A 12440-nucleotide genomic window follows, 5' to 3' on the forward strand; every position below is an offset into this window, starting at 1 on the left:
AAGGGGGGGAGGCGGTTGAATTTCACAAAGATGAAAGTGTCGCTTTCAGCCAATTTCATTTAGGGCAATCTTCCTGAGCGCTTTCATGCCCTGACTAAATTAACTATTTTTTAACAGTTGCTTGACCAGTTTTGTTGTATATAAAACCGGCGCGAATGCCTTTGCACAGCGTTTTGCTACTCTACAAAACTGAGGAGCATTCAACCCTCATAAAAAATCCTGTGGTGTTTTTGATGTATTTCTGTAGAGTTTTGTCTTCCTCTTGTTTAGAGATTTTGTAGAGTTTGTGAAGAATTTTTTTGACGAGCTCTTGACGTGTTTCAACAAGTATTTGGCCACGGAGTTTCTGTAGAGAGTTTGACGAGTGATTTTCTGTAGAACTTCTGATGTATTTTTGCAGCCTTTTTATGTACATTCATGCGTACTTCTTGATGCACTTCTCATGGAGTTTCTGTAGAGAGTTTGACGAGTGATTTTCTGTAGAACTTCTGATGTATTTTTGCAGCCTTTTTAAGTAGATTTATGTGTACTTCTTGAAGCACTTCTATGGCTTTTATGATGACATCTTATGTACTTCATGACGTATTCTTACGGAGCTTCTTCATTTATTTCTGCGTACTTCCTGACGTGTTCTTGCCATTTTTGTAATGGGTTTCCTGAACTACATGAATATTTTAGGTCGACAAATTGATACATAATTACACATTTTACGCTTTGCTGCAAGTAAGTGTTATTGGGCAAAATAGGGGCATTTTTGGCAGTCACAAGATGTAAATCGGTAGCATTGATAGTCACACATAAATTTAGTCAGACAGCGACAGCTAGCTGAAAGGCCAGCCAGTCAAAGCTGCTGAAATATACAAGCAGAGACAAAACTCAGCGACTCACGATCGATTTAATTCTGAGACAGAACTATGCAGCTGACTGACCGACAGCCTTGATTTTCCGTAACACTACGAACAGGAGGGTCGCCTTGATTAGCTGCTGTGGCACGGCAAACTTGGCACATGTGCAGGCTGGAAAGAAAGAAAAAGCAAGCTGATATCAGAATACAACATATCAAAAGTAACATTCTTTTTTAAATATCCTTTTTTTGCTGAAGTTCTGTTTTTAGTTTGACTCTCTTCGATGCTGATATTTAGCCCATTTTTAATTTCCTTAAATGCTAATTTGATGATAAATTCTTAGCAAGAATACACTAATTCTCATTTGAATACTTGTGTCATAGCTTGAATTTTTTAAGGTTGCATGTGTGCTAAATTATTTTTACATGAACCGTACCAGCAGTGGTAGTAATTCAAAAGATTTTGCTCACATATACATGATCTCTCAGTATAAAAAGCCACCTCATGTCACCAGACGTTCGGCACCAGCAAAAATGACTGAAGGCTAATAAAGTTTTATCTGAATCCCCAGAATGACAGGTTACCTGCCAAAAAAAGCTATCCAATAAAAGCACCAATGACTTGGGTTCACTTACGAATAATGTTTGGACACCTAAATAGCTTGTGCGCCTGTATACACAGGACACCTATGCGGTTGTCATTCTCATTCTCTGTATATGTCCGTTGTTATGTCTTGTGCAGTTGTAAGTAGCTGGCACACATGAGAAGCCCAACAATTTGTTTTAGCCAATATAGATGTCCACAGGACCACTGCTGTACAAGGAAAGCTCACTAAGTGTAAAAAGTACTGCTTATTATTTTGTTGTAAGCAGCTATTATGCAGCTTCGATGTCTGCTCTCTATCAATTATCATCAGCTATTTTGCAATGCCTTGACGTTATTTTAGCTTTCGAATTCATTCATTGCTGAGACGTGCGAAGGAAAGTTTGATCCCCCGCTAAGCGGGCGAACATGTGGATCCCCCGCTTTGATAGAGAAATATCCCAAATACTATCCACATTAAAAACCACTGTTCTGAACGATGTGCAGGAAACAAGTTGCCGTAATTTATGGACAATTTATGCTCAGATGTCAGCTATTTTGAACGCATAGTATTCTATAGCTAGCAACACGTAGTGTTGTACGGCTTCGAGCAAATTTTCATTCATGGTTTTTTACCACGGTAGCTTTTTCCCATGCGAAAAACCACTAATGACATGATGGACATTCCATAATAGCCAGCCTGAAGACGAAATACATATAAGCAAAACTCTTCCAACCTACTACCATTGGTAGCGTGGTTCATGTCAACACTGCTTAGTATGCTGGCAAGGGGGCCTTGGGCAGACATAAGGAAAAACACAAATTCACAAATAAAAGTTACAGAGCTTCCTTAAATATATTCGGTTCGTTTCAACGAAAAAATTAATGCAGGTTAAAAAACTGTTGAAAGGAGGAGACTAAGCGGCACAGAAAACGACCTGCCTTGTGCTGCCATAAAGGGTGCCAAATAGAACAAAAATAAAACAAAGGATGCTGTCCGTGTGGGGAGACGTGAGCCAAAGCAGAGCAAAAATAAGCAATGGGGTGAACTATTTTGTCATGAGCAGCGCCAACAAACCAAAATGTACAACTGTAGTAATGTTGGTAAATAATCAGCTCCACAGTGCAAAACATACAGAACAAAGGGACAAGAAAACACAGGACAGGCTCTGAAGTTAAACAAAAATATGCCGCCAATAGATGCACAAAAACAAAATTTAACCCAATGAAAGCCTCGGGCATTATTGGGTTAAGTTTCTCTCATTTTTTGTATGCATGCTGAGTATACATTTTTGTGCAACTCCAATAAGTTTATTTTAGTTGACATTCAGAGCGTGTCCCATGTTTTCTTTTCCCTCTGTCCTGTCGGTTTTGTGCTGAGGATATAGACATGCACAATTGCAAGAAACGCAATGAAGACGAATAAACTACAATTGCTACACACTACGTGAAAGTCCCTAACAAGGATTTCTGTCCAAAAATTTTGAAGTAAGCATTGAACCAAATATTTCAAAGCTGGAGCTATACTAAAAGCTTACTGTGTATGAAGAGATCTGTGAAGGAAGTTTGAACAGCCACAGGTACGGATAATGCATGCTGTCATATTTATAGCTTTAATAGCAGCAAAAAAGACAACAGAAATTTTTTGAGTAATTTTTAAGTTTCAAATGTCCCTATCAACGTGCACAGCTACGGATAAGTCGTCACCTGACAATTATAACCAACCAAACTTCGCACGCCCACAGAATAGTCATCAGGCACAAATATGTATGTGAAATATTTCCTTTTCTTTACTGTTCATGCTTTTATTGGGGCAGCCAAACGTACACTGGCACTAAATATTGAGTAGAAAGTGTTCACAATTTACATTAAATACAGTAGTCAAATCCCGTCAACCCTAATAAACAGAGCAATAAATCCTTCAAGTAAATTTTGCAAAAAGCCATAACTTGCTTGATGCTTGAAAAAGTTTTCTAGCAAAAGAATATGTTACCAGGCAAATTGCCGCTTGTAAAACATGCAAAAAAACAGCATGAAAATTGGACCTAAGCTCACAATTGCAAAAACACAAGACAAGAACAAGTGCTATTTCTCAGCTGTTCATCAACACAAAGAATGTATATATGCACCGAAATATCGCGCTGGTGCCCAAATGCTTCAATAATGCCAGGCGTTTCGAACAGGCCGAACTTCCCGACATCCCTATGTGCATCCAAAAGAAAAAATTGTGTGTAAGGTGTTGAACCAAGATTTATTTTTCTCTATTTGCGTCACACAATGCATTAATGATTTAGCCAAGGAAATGGGCACTGACCACTTGCGACAGGTAAAATTGCGATTTGGACCACTTGTCCACCATTTCCTCCCCATTGTGGGGCGTGCAATCGTGACCAGCAATTCAGTGGGGCTAGGATTTTAGGGCAAAGCAGATACCAACCAGCCCACAAGGTCATAAAAGCTTTTATGAAGGGATGCTCAGCAGGGCACTACTGTTAGGTTGAATCGGTCTGAAGTTTTTTCATGCATATTTAAGTTTTTTTTTATCATTACGCGCACTGCTTCGGTTGACGAGAGGGATGATCTGCCTTTATAAATCCAACTTGGGGGTTCTACGCGCTGAAGCTATATCTGGTCTTGAGGGGTGCAGTAGTGAAGTGCCGGCACTTTCGTTTTTTTTTCTTTGATTCCAAAATTGGCTGCCGTGGCCGAAAGAACCTCTTGAAATGGTTGGCATCATTCGAGATACAGCAGCACATCTGCGTCTCCACAAAAGTTCAGTATATACATACATTTAGTGTGCAATAAACAAATGAGAGCCAGCTCGTACCTTGTGTTGTTTAGATTGTAAATCTACATCAAGCATTCGCAGTGCTACGTTGTGTCGGAAAAAATCTAATCTGCACAAATAATCACCAAAAACCGCACTGGTGTAAGATTGCTTAAACACCTTTAAAGAGTCCCTAGTGAAAAAATGACGACTTCAGATCACTGAAATTCCGTTGTGCATGTAACAGGAAGACGAGGTCTGTAAAAACCTTAAAAGAAACGTGTTCACCCACTTTTGCATAGACTGCCAAACAGTCGGCGGCGCCCGATGAGGAAACAGCCTCGGTCCTTGAAATAGGCCGCACCAAGAAGTCATTTTGAATGCAAGTTGCACCAGTCAGCAGCCTGCAACATGTAAGTTATTAGCAAACGACAGGCCAGACACCAGAATCATACTCTGCCTTAAACCTGCGAAATCCCAAATGCTGCGTTACTCTGATCACCAAGGTGTGTTGCACACTAAAATTCATTAAGCTGGAAATTCCGTAAGTGACCCAAATTTAACAGCCATTCTTGAATATTTTTACTTGGTTCTGAATGGTTAATTTACGTTTGCGATGCTACAGTAACAGTACGAAGCGCAACCAGCGCTACTCATACTACTGTACCAGTTACGACATGCGTGTAGTTCTGACGCTACAAATAAATTCGGGTTCCATACACTTTGTTCATTCCAACATGTCACGACCAAACTGAGCGTTCAAAAAGATTAATTATTCAATCGAAACGCGAAAAAAACATCCAGATGGCATTCTAATCTAATGCTGTACGCTCGGAAATCATTCGGTTTATTATTTTATTCTAATGCTACACGCACGGCAATAATTCAATTTATTGTGCACGTTTTTTAACTGAAAACTATTATGACGGGAAAAAAAACGGCATCTGCAAAACGAAACAAAAACCAAGAGTGCAGATCATGCTAAAAGTACACGATTTGCGTTTAATGCATACACACTTATATCGTACCCGCACTCATATTCTCATATTCGCACTCTCCAGCTTCCCTTATTTCATTTCATATCAAAACATTCGGCTAGCAAAACAGAACAGGACACACACACACTTCACCAAACACAGTGCTAGAAATCGCGTGAGAATTGATTATGTTTACACACGCAACGGCCAGGTACAAAGGTCTACCGACAGATCTGCGCAACGCACAAAGCGAGTCAGTGAAATCGTTAGGACTAACCGCTTACGCGGACCGCAGTTCGCGAGCAACTCTGCCGACTCTGCTACGATAAATACATATGACAAGAAAACAAAGTTCACTAGTACTCACTTACCTTCACTGCTTCGCAGTATTTCTTCGTCCGGTAGATAAATCCATGGTAGTCAAATCACCGAAACAACGAAAGTTGAAGGCGTGCACAACCGTGCCGCCAACGGCCAGTAGCACCCCCACCTAGAGATGCGTCGCTCAGGAGTGATCCGGTTCTTTTGAGCCGCTCTTTTTGAAGAACGAGTGAGCCGTGGCTCAGTAAAAGTGAGCGGCGGTTCTTTTGGAGAGAGGGAGACCCTTCTCGCCCCCTCAGTGATCAGTGTCGAACGGGGCGAGCCACAGCACTGCAAACCATGGAGAAAGAGCCAACGGAGCCTAAAAGCCGGGTCAACGCTCTCTCGCGCCAGCTATTGCCGGCGCGAGAAAGCAACTCCACTGCCGGGCCAGCTGGGGCTAATTTTCCAAATTTCTCCAGCGCCCCCTGTCGTGGGAGCAGACAATTCGAGCCAGGAGAACCGGATGCAGTTTTGACCCGTTCATCGGCTCTTCCGGTGAGTGGATCCGCTCAGTTACTGAGCGAAAGAACCGAAGACCCGGGTCAAATGAGCCGTCGCTCTGCGCCATCTGTTATCGGCGCGGGAAAGCAACTGTACTGCCGGGCCGGCTGGGGCTAATTTTTCAAATTCCTCCAGCGCGCCCCCTGTCGTGGGAGCAGACAATTCAAGCCAGGAGAACCGGATGCAGTTTTGACCCGTTCATCGGCTCTTCCGGTGAGCGGATCCGCTCAGTTACTGAGCGAAAGAACCGAAGACCCGGGTCAAATGAGCCGTCGCTCTGCGCCATCTGTTATCGGCGCGGGAAAGCAACTGTACTGCCGGGCTGGCTGGGGCTAATTTTTCAAACTCCTCCAGCGCGCCTCCTGTCGTGGGAGCAGACAATTCGAGCCAGGAGAACCGGATGCAGTTTTGACCCGTTCATCGGCTCTTCCGGCTCTTTCCGCTCAGTTACTGAACCGAAGAACCGAAGAACGGCTCCCGCTCTTTTCGAGAGCCGCTCTTCGCGAAGCGGGTCTTCTGAGGCGCCATTTGGGAACCGCGATGACGGCGGCGGTGAGTGACAGATCGGGAGGCCGCAATGGCAGCAGTGAACGAACTGCGTCTGTATTTTCAAAGTAAGAGGAAAATAAACTCCTGTGACCATATAATTCACTAGAATAACTACAGTTACATTTGTGCGTGTAGCTGTTGTCCGAGTCAGGAACGAGCCGCATCTTCTTAACCGCTCAGTTCCGCGGCGATTATCGGCTCCCGGCGGTTCTTTGGCAGAGCGGCTCTTCTAAGAACCGACGTGCAGCGGCTGCTCGCTCGATTAGAGAATTGTGCTGAGCATGGCTCTGAAGGAGTCGTGTCGGCACGTTCCGGTAGAGTTATTAGAGGCGTATCGGCCGACCCAGCTGGGTCTTGTGTGCAACTTTCGCGTCATCTATTATCGCTGCCAGAAAGCGGACCCGTCGACCTCGCTTCGAATAAACTGAACAAAGTGTTGTTCACCACCACAATATTAAAATTAGTTTCTTGTATTATGTCCAGAATCATTTTTTCTGGCGTCACAGCTCACTAGTAGAGATCATATTTGTGAGGTTATAAAGTTGACAAAAAGTTGCATTTTCTTCTATATATATCGACCGAGAGTGATTCTGAAATACCACTGACACATAAAAACCTTTGTAATGATGGTGAGGCCAATTCTTTTCAGCACAAATACAGCGGATGTTGTTACAAAATAAATGACTAAATAACAATTGAGTACTAATTTAGATTATGGATGCTTAACACAGGTTACAAACCTAAATGAACCGCTGAACCATTCAAATGAACCGGTTCACTTCAGTGAACTGAGCCGTTCTGAGCCGCTCACTGAAGTGAGCCGTTTTGCCCATCTCTACCCCCACCGATACGGAGTGCAGATAGGACGGTCGGGCTCGCCGCGCAGCACTTTCCTGTCTCATGTTCGTCCGAGGGAAAAACTAGTTCCTGAAATGACACCCACCTTGAAAAAAACGCGTGGCGAAATAGATGCCCAAGTTATTGGTAAATACAGATATTAGTTGCCAATTATATACAAGAAAAGCTTGAGCGTGGGGTTTTTTTAAAGGAAACAGTAATTGTACCGACAATGTAGATTACGGCATTTAAGGCAATTTCAGGGTCTACGGTGGAAATACAGCTGGCGTGGGGTTGCGGGCGCCGTAATTTTACGGTTTGTTCTGAGGCCGCTACTAAAAACGCCGATCGAGGGACTTTAGCCGCTACCACTAGCAGCGCATTTTCCGCACTTTCGCGCGTCGACATCGCCCCGCGTTGACGGTGTCGGCAAATGCACGGCGACGTGAGCTGACGCGGGAGCGCCAGGAACACCCGAAAGCAGACGACATCGTCCGGATTCCATGTCTATCTCCTGGCTTGGAGTCATTACTTTCTCAGAAAACAATCAATTTCTTTTTAACCTACGGTAATCGGGTGCCTTGAGGCAAATTACAAGCTATTTCTGTTCGAAAGTGCGCATTCCTTCGTGGCTAGCTTGGCTTCCATCGGGGAGACCGGGGATTTCGGATAGCTTTTTGCGAGTTAAATACGGGAACTTTGGCTACATCGCTTGTATTGTTAGCATTATGGGCTTGTCTGCAAGATCGGTGCGTAACGAACAAAGTTTATCAAAGCCAGAAATCTAGCGGCGCCTTCAATTTCATTCGCGGCTACCGTAGCTTGCATAGGGGGAACGATGAAGCGCGATTGCTTTTCTTGGCTCAAATAAGGGAGCTTTGGTTACATCACTTGCATTATTAGCATAATTGGCTTCGCCTCCAAGATCGATGTGGAAAAAACAAGCGTTATCACTGCTGAAATTTGTCAAATACAACCAAAACGAATCACCCGACAATATTCGTTGGCAGCCTCTGTTAGTGTACCAAATTCTTGCGCACGCGCGCACCGTCCGGTGTGGTCGAGTGGTTTGCGACAGTCTGTTCCCGATACCACGATATAGAGAACTGTACAAAGAAGGCCCAGGGCAGGATGTACTGAAAAGAGTTAAGCGTATGGCTGTAAAACCGGGGGTGAAGTCATTTTTTTTTCAAACTTCATTCGGGGACACTTACTGTGCAAACATGGTTAAAAGAAAAGGGGTTAGATACACCGTGGGGTACTGACTGTACAATTTGTAAACAACCGGATAACATAGACCACGTTTTTATACACTGCTGGATGGCGGTTCACTTTTGGGATGTTATGCAGCGAACTTTACACAAAGACTTCCCACTTACCCCGCATGGTATACGGTATTTACCCACACAGAATAACGAAGGAGTCCCCTACGATTTAATAATGCTCCTGGGCCTTCACAGCATATGGAGGGCGCGCATGGCGTGGCTCCATGGTGACGTGGATGCCCGACCGGCCCGGCAGTTTCTGCGGGAGAGTGTCACGCAGTTCGTTGAGGGGCTGAGAGTACAGCAGCCAGTACCAGATTGGTTGGATTGTTTAGAGCCGTTAATTTCTCTAAAGTGATGATTAAATAACAAAGCCTAGCCGGAAGCACGGCTGGTATGTTAATGTCGGTGTTTGTTGTACCAAATGCAGTGTGGTTATTTTTGTGTTGTAAGTGTGTGTTGATGACTGGTAATAAAGAAAAAAAAAAAAGTGTGGTCGAGTGGTTAGGAGCTTCGGCAATTGCGTTATGTTTTGAAAGTCCATGGTTCGAATCGTAGAAAACCCCTTATTTTTTTTTTTTTTTTGCAATGAGGGTATCATAGACAAAAAAAAAAGGCAGAGTACTTTGCAATTTAACCTACAAGTGACGTTCGATGGTAACCTCACTATCAAGGCAGCCCCGAAATTTGCTTTGCTCACACTTTGAATTCATGAAGCTGCAGTCGGTACATACACTCAGGTTAAATCAAGTAGCAAGTAAAGTTGTGCTAATTGCGTCTTCGTTCATCATCCTATCATATTTTGTTCATATTTGACGACAATGACCCCCCCCCCCAAAAAAAAAAGAAAAAGAAACTTACAAGGCTTGTTGGCAATGTCGCTTGAATACGAAGTTCTGCACTAAGTCCCTACCTCCTTCCGTGAGGTTCGGTATTTACTGGGCTACTGTTTTGAAGGTCAAAGGTTCGAATCTTCACACAAAGTGCCGGTTATTTTTTGGTGATAGCTAGATCACCTATTTTGTACTGGCGTAAACAAAGGGTACCAGAACACCTTTCCTTTTAAGTCTGACTAACCTCAGTAGCAAGGCAGCGCTGAAAATTTGTTTTGCTCACGCTTTAACGTCATCAAGCAGTCTGTACATTACTTCTAGGTAGGACATCAAGTTGTAAGGAATTTGTTCGAAGTGCGTCTTTGTTCATGAGGCTGTGTTGTTTTGTTCAGATTTGACTGTGATAACTTGAAATACATTTTGCAACGTTTCAAAAATGGCCCGCAAGCATTCTTGTAGAGCAAAGAAAGTGCATTTTGTATGGCAAATCGAGAATGCTAATTACTGCATTTAAACAATTGATATAACTGCTCATAAACGATCAAAAATAATTTAAAAGTCCTGCAGATCGAGTTCATTGAAACGTGCTCAGCAACGTTCGTCGATGCAGTGGTTGACGCATGACTTCGCCTGTTCCATGCGTTTGCATGTGGTTGCGGCTTCTTGCAGCTCTCCTGCGTGATGGTGCGGCGACGCCGATCAACGCTGACGCTCGCGCGACGCGTGAATCGCGTGTACGTGTGTGTGCGCGCGTGTATCGTATTGCTTGGATGGAAGGACGGCCGCTGGTACACACGAGTTATGATGGCAAACAATAAAAGTGCTGGGGAGCTGGCTTATAATTGAGTTAAAGTTCACAGAGTTTCTATGGAGAACTAACTGTAGAAATTCTATAGTCTTTTTGGAGGCTTTGATGAGTGGAAGCTTAATGAACTTTTATGGTGAAGTCACAACAAAAATTCTACAGAGTATTCATAGAGGCCTTGAGTTGTTTAAGTTCACAGAGCTTCTATGGAGAAGTGACGGTAGAAATTCTACAGAATATTCATAGAGTTGTTGAAGAGTTTGCTCTTAATGAACTTTTATGGGGAAGTCACAACAAAAATTCTACAGAGTCTTCATAGATGCCTTGAGTTGTTTAAGTTCACAGAGTTTCTATGGAGAAGTGACGGCAGAAATTCTACAGATAATTCATAGAGATGTTGAAGAGTTCGCTCTTAATGAACTTTTATGGGGAAGTCACAACAAAAATTCTACAGTCTTTATAGAAGCCTTCAGTTGTTTAAGTTCATAGAGATTCTATGGAAAAGTGACTGTAGAAATTCTACAGAATATTTATAGAGGTGTTGAAGAGTTAGCTCTTAATGAATTTCTGTGGAGAAGTAGCTATAAAAAGTTTGTAGACTTTTTATGGGGGCAACTCCATAAGCTCAGAGTTCCTGATGAGTTTCTGTAGTATTTCTTGTGACTCCATAAGATCTCCATGAAAACTCTACAGAAATTCGTAATCCATTTTTGTGAGGGAATATAATTTCTTTCTCACAAAAAGTATGTCCATATTTGCCCAATTTCTTGCAAAGAAATTTTCTACTCGGCCAATTTTCTTATGATCTTTCACAGGGCTGATCCTAGGAAAGATCGAACAAGTGTTTGCATTTTCAATCTATTTTATGTTATTTTCAAAGAACTTAATTTTCCTATAATGTCGTATTACGGTAAAAAAGTTCTAGACGCGTTGCGAATGACGTCTTGCTTCGGGTGGCTTCAGTTGTATCCCTCTGTGTTCACGCAAGGAAGGGCGTGATAGTAAAATTTCATAATTTGTTTAAAAGCAATAACATAGCAATGGTAGTATTCATACAGCCAACGTTGCATACTGCAACGAACAAAACAATACTCAATTGGTCAAGTTTGAATGCGTAAGGTTTTGATGCCGTCGGAGGCGAACTTGCGGCTCCGCAAGTTTATTTATTTATTTATTTGTTTATTTTCTTTATTGGTTTATTTTTATTTATTTATTTATTTATTTATTTATTTTATTTATTTGTTTTATTTATTTATTTATTTATTTATTTATTTATTTATTTATTTATTTATTTATTTATTTATTTATTTATTTGACACCTGCTTGCCTTCGCATGCCTTACAGCGGGGAGATACATAACAATAAGCATCAAATATGAGACCGAATAACAAAATATTTCCACAAAGCGCGGTGAAAATCGTCATTATAAACAGTTGGTACATTCGTACGTGGAAGATAATTACACTCTCCTATTGTTCTAGGATAAAATGAATCCCGCAAGGCGTCGCCTTTAAAGGAAAGTTGATAATTTGCTCTAAGGTAACGGTCCCACTTTGCGATATGTAGAATGGCGCTTGGATATACTTCTCCCTTTCTTTTCGAGTTTTCCAATGATAGATATTACGAAAAAATTTCAGCTTGTGGTTTCGCCTCTGATATTTCCCGTCTTACCATTCAAGTTTACATTTACTTTCCCACATGCTAAGTTGACACTGCCAATTACCTAATACGAATCGCACTGCCCTGTTCTGCATGTTTTCGAACGTATCAACCAGCTTTTTGGTGTAGGGATCCCAGAAAACACATGCGTACTCCAACCTTGAGCTCATACGAGTAAAATACGGTTGATCGTTTAAGGTAGATGGAGGTTCGCTGAAATTTTATCTCGGAAAGCCAAAAACACGTGCAGCCGTATCTTTTGTGGTTTTTGTTTAACCACCGGGTTTAACCACCGATGCAATGCAGGCGATAACACGCGCCGTACTGGGTGGCTCTGGATTATTTTTGGGCACCTGGGCATGTTAAACGTGCACAGAATTCTCGTACACGCGGGCGTTTCTGCGTCTCGCGTCAATCAGAAAAGGGGCTTTCGCGGCCAGGAATAGAACCCTCATCC

The 12440-nt window shown here is 42.4% G+C and overlaps 1 long non-coding RNA gene across 1 annotated transcript; it reads right to left on the reverse strand.

Moving 5' to 3' along the window:
- Nucleotides 1–598: 598 nt before the first annotated feature.
- Nucleotides 599–7933, reverse strand: LOC144148951 (uncharacterized). Its single transcript, XR_013318119.1, has 4 exons — nucleotides 7430–7933; nucleotides 5543–5661; nucleotides 4487–4598; nucleotides 599–1016 (listed from the first exon to the last, which is right to left on the reverse strand). It is a non-coding gene; the product is annotated as an uncharacterized LOC144148951 (long non-coding RNA).
- Between the last annotated feature and the right edge of the window lie 4507 nt (nucleotides 7934–12440).

The sequence above is a fragment of the Haemaphysalis longicornis genome, unplaced genomic scaffold (genome assembly GCF_048455015.1).
Source record: "Haemaphysalis longicornis isolate Haplotype H1 unplaced genomic scaffold, Haemaphysalis longicornis Haplotype H1 scaffold_8, whole genome shotgun sequence".
Classification (NCBI taxonomy): Eukaryota; Metazoa; Arthropoda; class Arachnida; order Ixodida; family Ixodidae; genus Haemaphysalis; species Haemaphysalis longicornis.